Source organism: Columba livia, unplaced genomic scaffold, assembly GCF_036013475.1.
Source record: "Columba livia isolate bColLiv1 breed racing homer unplaced genomic scaffold, bColLiv1.pat.W.v2 Scaffold_103, whole genome shotgun sequence".
NCBI classification, from domain to species: domain Eukaryota; kingdom Metazoa; phylum Chordata; class Aves; order Columbiformes; family Columbidae; genus Columba; species Columba livia.
Genome location: NW_027043008.1, coordinates 3,579,085 through 3,585,796, shown reverse-complemented (window position 1 = coordinate 3,585,796; position 6,712 = coordinate 3,579,085).

Here is a 6,712-nt window from a genome sequence, read left to right as displayed (position 1 = left end):
AGCAAAAAAATGTCCTGCAGGCTAGCCTTGCCTTGCCTGTCCTTGCCTGTCCTTGCCTTGCCTTATTTCCTTCTCATCCTGTTCTCTGTCCCACCCTCTCACTATTCCCTCGTCTGGCTGCATGTCTCTTCTTTCCTTTTCTCTCACTCTCCTCCTTCCGCCTCTTTTCTTGCAATTCATCCATCTCACTCCTGCAGGCCAACACTAATTGTTATTCTTCCTTCCCCTTCTTCTGCTCCCTTCGCTTTCTCCCTCTGTCCCATATCTTGCTCCCCGACTTGTCTCTTGCGGACTTTGGGACAAACTGGCCCCACGTCTGGGCATGGTTTGACAAGTTTTCAGAGGCCTGGCTGGTGACAGCAGGGACAGCAGGCAGTGACAGGTCCGATGCTGACAAGCTCCCCATCCCTTAGGGGGCGCCCGGCTGCCACACCCAGCTGACAGAGAACCTTTTTTCACAATGCCCACCACCGTGGCGAGGATGCGGTGACTCTGCAGGTGACAGGGACACTGCAGGTCTTGGTGTCAGCTCAGCAATTTCTCACTTCCCCAAAGAAGCGGAATTCTGCAAATTGCTGCCTTTGCTCTTGAAAGTATGTCATCAGGTAGGTGTTTTGGTGTCATGCACTGAAAACAGGGCAGAAACTGTGATATATTCCCATGATATGCGTGGTCCCTGCCCCAAAGCACCATGACTCAGCCTAAGGAGATCTGCAGCTTATTTTTTTGTACTGACAGTGAAATAAAAAATGTCATAGGTAGGCGCAGGGTAGAGACTCGAACTCTTGTGGGTTACTCTGAGCAGTATTTATTGTAGAAGATTCACAGGAACAGCAGCGTTGGGTCACCTCCTCAGAGAGTGACCATCATACAGCAGTATAACTAGTCATTATATAGGGTTCTAACAGGTATTATGCAACTAAGCAAAATTTATCACTGTCTATCACTGTCGATATCCTCAGGTTCCTTCCGTTCCAGTGGTCTGCAGGTTCCACTTCTTCTTTCTTGGCAAGTACAGAACGACAGGTCATCAGGTCGCAGGGCTAGCTTCTTTTGAAGTTCCACCTGTCTCATTTGTTATCCGTAGTTCAGCATGTCTAGCATAGAAATCAGCAACCCTAAGAATAGCATTTATCAATGTCTTAACTAAAGGAACAAAGCAAGCATAAGGTAACCACGCTCGTGGTTCTAGGTAAGGACTGTACAGGGGACAAGCTGAGACTTTCAGCCTTAGCAGCACAGCTTATAACACTGATATAGGCCAAAAATCCTAATTTCCTAATTTCCTACAACAGCCAGCAGATTGTGGAAGTACAGTATAAAAACCCTCCTTATGGAGAGATCTTTGTATTTTAGGCTTAGTCTAAGTGTCTCAAGTAGCTGGGGTTTTTGCTTGGACCTAATCCATACGGTCTTATGGCTTTCCTCCTAGTCTGAAGATGAATGTGCTAGAAACTATAAAGCAAAAAAATGTCCTGCAGACTAGCCTTGCCTTGCCTGGCCTTGACTTGCCTTATTTCCTTCTCATCCTGTTCTCTGTCCCATCCTCTCTCACTAACCCCTCGTCTGGCTGCATGTGTCTTCTCCCCTTTTCTCTCACTCTCCTGCTTCCTGCCTCTTTTCTTGCAATTCCTCCATCTCACTCCTGCAGCCCAACAATACTTTTTATTCTTCCTTTCCTGTCTCCTGCTCCCTTCGCTTTCTCCCTCTGTCCCATATCTTTCTTCCCGACTTGTCTCTTAGAGACTTTGGGCCAAATTGGCCCCACGTCTGGGCATGGTTTGACAAGTTTTCAGAAGCCTGCCTGGTGACAGCAGGGCCAGCAGGCAGTGACAGGCCCGGGGCTGACAGGCTCCCCATCCCCTAGAGGGCGCCTGGCTGCCACACCCAGCTGACATAGAAACTTTGTCACAATTCCCGCTACTGTGGCGAGGATGCAGTGACTCTGCAGGTGACAGGGACACTGCAGGACTTGGTGTCAGCTCAGCAATTTCTCACTTCCCCAGAGAAGCGGAATTCTGAAATCTGCTGCCTTTGCTATTGAAAGGATGTCATCAGGTGGGTGTTTTGGTGTAATACACTGAAAAGAGAGCAGAAACTGTGAAATATTCCCATGATATGCATGGTCCCTGCCCCAAAGCACCATGACTCAGTCTAAGGAGATCTGCAGCTTATTTTTTTGTACTGCCAGCAGATTGTGGAAGTACAGTATAAAAACCATCCTTATGGAGATATCTGCGTATTTTAGGCTTAGTCTACGTGTCTCAAGTAGCTGGGGATTTTGCTTGGGCCTAATCCATACGGTCTTATGGCTTTCCTCCTAGTCTGAAGATGAATGTGCTAGAAACTATAAAGCAAAAAAATGTCCGGCAGCCTAGCCTTTCCGTGCCTTACCTTGCCTGTCCTTGCCTTGCCTTATTTCCTTCTCATCCTGTTCTCTGTCCCATCCTCTCTCACTAACCTTTCGTCTCGCTGCATGTCTCTTCTTTCCTTTTCTCTCACTCTCCTGCTTCCTGCCTCTTTTCTTGCAATTCCTCCATCTCACTCCTGCGTCAAAACACTACTTTTTATTCTTACTTCCCTTTCTCCTGCTCCCTTCGCTTTCTCCCTCAGTCCCATATCTTTCTTCCGGACTTGTCTCTTGCAGACTTTGGGTCAAATTGGCCCAACGTCTGGGCATGGTTTGACAAGTTTTCAGAGGCCTGGCTGGTGAAAGCAGGGACAGCAGGCAGTGACAGGCCCGGGGCTGATAGGTTTCCCATCCCCTAGGGGGCGCCTGGTTGCAACAGCCAGCTGATATAGGACCTTTGTCACAATGCCCGCTACCGTGGCGAGGATACAGTGACTCTGCAGGTGACAGGGACACTGCAGGACTTGGTGTCAGCTCAGCAATTTCTCACTTCCCCAACGAAGCGGAATTCTGCACATGGCTGTCTTTGCTCTTTAAAGGATGTCATCAGGTGGGTGTTTTGGTGTCATACACTGAAAACAGAGCAGAAACTGTGATATATTCCCATGATATGCGTGGTCCCTGCCCCAAAGCACCATGACTCAGTCTAAGGAGATCTGCAGCTTATTTTTTTGTACTGCCAGCAGATTGTGGAAGTACAGCATAAAAACCATCCTTATGGAGAGATCTTCGTATTTTAGGCTTAGTCTAAGTGTCTCAAGTAGCTGGGGTTTTTGCTTGGGCCTAATCCATACGGTCTTCTGGCTTTCCTCCTAGTCTGAAGACGAATGTGCTAGAAACTATAAAGCAAAAACATGTCCTGCAGCCTAGCCTTGCCTGTCCTTGCCTTGCCTTGCCTTATTTCCTTCTCATCCTGTTCTCTGTCCCATCCTCTCTCACTAAGCCCTCGTCTGGCTGCATGTCTCTTCTTTCCTTTTCTCTCACTCTCCTGTTTCCTGCCTCTTTTCTTGCAATTCCTCCATCTCACTCCTGCAGCCCAACACAACTTTTTATTCTTCCTTCCCTTTCTCCTGCTCCTTTCGCTTTCTCCCTCTGTCCCATATCTTTCTTCCCGACTTGTTTGTTGGAGACTTTGGGCCAAATTGGCCCCATGTATGGGCATGGTTTGACAAGTTTTCAGAGGCCAGGCTGGTGACAGCAGGGCCAGCAGGCAGTGACAGGCCTGGGGATGACAGGCTCCCCATCCCCTAGGGGGCGCCTGGCTGCCACACCCAGCTGACATAGAACCTTTGTCACAATGTACGCTACCGTGGCGAGGATGCGGTGACTCTGCAGGTGACAGGGACACTGCCGGACTTGGTGTCAGCTCAGCAATTTCTCACTTCCCCAAAGAAGCGGAATTCTGCAAATTGCTGCCTTTGCTCTTGAAAGGATGTCATCAGGTGGGTGTTTTGGTGTCAAACACTGAAAACAGAGAAGAAACTGTGAAATATTCCCATGATATGCATGGTCCCTGGCCCAAAGCACCATGACTCAACCTAAGGAGATCTGCAGCTTATTTTTGTGTACTGCCAGCAGATTGTGGAAGTACAGTATAAAAACCATCCTTATGGAGAGATCTTCGTATTTTAGGCTTAGTCTAAGTGTCTCATGTAGCTGGGAAATACGGGGTGGAGGGAAAGCAGGACTGGAGTATTTTCTCTAACCAAGGCTTAGAGAAGTTTAAATAATCTTCGCATCCCTCCTTTTTTGAATTATGTTGCATGTTTCTAGCTGTAGACAAGAACCTTGAGTATCACTTTTCCATGTTGCTCAGTACATTATAATTTCACAGTGTCAGTTCAAGTGAATTTATTTTTCTTACAATTCCTCCATCTCACTCCTGCAGCCCAACACTACTTTTTATTCTTCCTTCCCTTTCTCCTGCTCCCTTCGCTTTCTCCCTCTGTCCCATGTCTTTCTTCCCGCCTTGTCTCTTGGAGACTTTGGGCCAAATTGGCCCCACGTCTGGGCATGGTTTGACAAGTTTTCAGAGGCCTGGCTGGTGAGAGCAGGGACAGCAGGCAGTGAGAGGCCCGGGGCTGACAGGCTGCCCATCACCTATCGGGCGCCTGGCTGCCACACCCACCTGACATAGAACCTTTGTCACAATGCCCGCTACCGTAGTGAGGATGCGGTGACTCTGCAGGTGACGGGGACACTGCAGGACTTGGTGTCAGCTCAGCAATTTCTCAGTTCCCCAAAGAAGCGGAATTCTGCAAATTGCTGCCTTTGCTCTTGAAAGGATGTCATCAGGTGGGTGTTTTACTGTAACACACTGAAAACAAGGCAGAAACTGTGAAATATTCCCATGATATGCATGGTCCCTGCCCCAAAGCACCATGACTCACCCTAAGACGATATGCAGCTTATTTTTTTGTACTGTCAGCAGATTGCGGAAGAACATTATAAAAGCTAACCTTATGGAGACATCTTCGTATTTTAGGCTTAGTCTAAGTGTCTCAGGTAGCTGGGGTTTTTGCTTGGGCCTAATCCATACGGTGTTATGGCTTTCCTCCTAGTCTGAAGACGAATGTGCTAGAAACCATAAAGCAAAATAATGTCCTGCAGCCTAGCCTTGCCTTGCCTGTCCTTGCCTGTCCTTGCCTTGCCTTATTTCCTTCTCATCCTGTTCTCTGTCCCAGCCCCTCTCGCTAAACCCTCACCTGGCTGCATGTCTCTTCTTTCCTTTTCTCTCACTCTCCTGCTTCCTGCCTCTTTTCTTGCAATTCCTCCATCTCACTCCTGGAGGCCAACACTACTTTTCATTCTCCCTTCCCTTTCACATGCACCCTTCGCTTTCTCCCTCTGCCCATATCTTGCTCCCCGACTTGTCTCTTGCAGACTTTGGGCCAAATTGGCCCCACGTCTGGGCATTGTTTGACAAGTTTTCAGAGGCCTGGCTGGTGACAGCAGGGATAGCAGGCAGTGACAGGCCCGGGGCTGACAGGGTCCCCATCCCCTAGAGGGCTCCTGACTGCCACACCCAGCTGACATAGAACCTTTGTCACAATGCCTTCTACCGTGGCGAGGATGCGGTGACTCTTCCAGGTGACAGGGACACTGCAGGACTTGGTGTCAGCTCAGCAATATCTCACTTCACCAAAGAAGCGGAATTCTGCAAATTGCTGCCTTTGCTCTTGAAAGGATGTCATCAGGTGGGTGTTTTGGTGTAATACACTGAAAACAAGGCAGAAACTGTGAAATATTCACATGATATGCATGGTCCCTGCCCCAAAGCACCATGACTCAGCCTCAGGAGATCTGCAGCTTACTTTTTGTAAAGCCAGCAGATTGTGGAAGTACAGTATAAAAGCCATACTTATGGAGAGATCTGCGTATTTTAGGCTTAGTCTAAGTGTCTCAAGTAGCTGGGGTTTTTGCTTGGGCCTAATCCATATGGTCTTCTGGCTTTCCTCCTAGTCTGAAGACGAATGTGCTAGAAACTATAAAGCAAAAAAATGTCCCGCAGCCTAGCCTTGCCTTGCCTATCCTTGCCTGTCCTTGCCTTGCCTTATTTCCTTCTCATCCTGTTCTCTGTCCCAGCCCCTCTCACTAAACCCTCGCCTTGCTGCATGTCTCTTCTTTCCTTTTCTCTCACTCTCCTGCTTCCTGCCTCTTTTCTTACAATTCCTCCATCTCACTCCTGCAGCCCAACACTACTTTTTATTCTTCCTTCCCTTTCTCCTGCTCTCTTCGCTTTCTCCCTCTGTCCCATATCTTGCTCCCCGACTTGTCTCTTGGAGACTTTGGGCGAAATTGGCCCCATGTCTGGGCATGGTTTCACAAGTTTTCAGAGGCCTGGCTGGTGAGAGCAGGGACAGCAGGCAGTGACAGGCCCCTGGCTGACAGGCTCCCCATCCCCTAGGGGGCGCCTGGCTGCCACACCCAGCTGACATAGAACCTTTGTCACAGTGCCCGCTACCGTGGCGAGGATGCGGTGACTCTGCAGGTGACAGGGACACTGCAGGACTTGGTGTCAGCTCAGCAATATCTCACTTCCCCAAAGAAGCGGAATTCTACAAATTGCTGCCTTTGATCTTGAAAGGATGTCATCAGGTGGGTGTTTTGGTGTAATACACTGAAAACAGAGCAGAAACTGTGAAATATTGCCGTGATATGCATGGTCCCTGCCCCAAAGCACCATGACTCAGCCTAAGGAGATCTGCAGCTTATTTTTTGTACTGCCAGCAGATTGTGGAAGTACAGTATAAGAGCCATCCTTATGGAGAGATTTTTGTATTTTAGGCTTAGTCTAAGTGT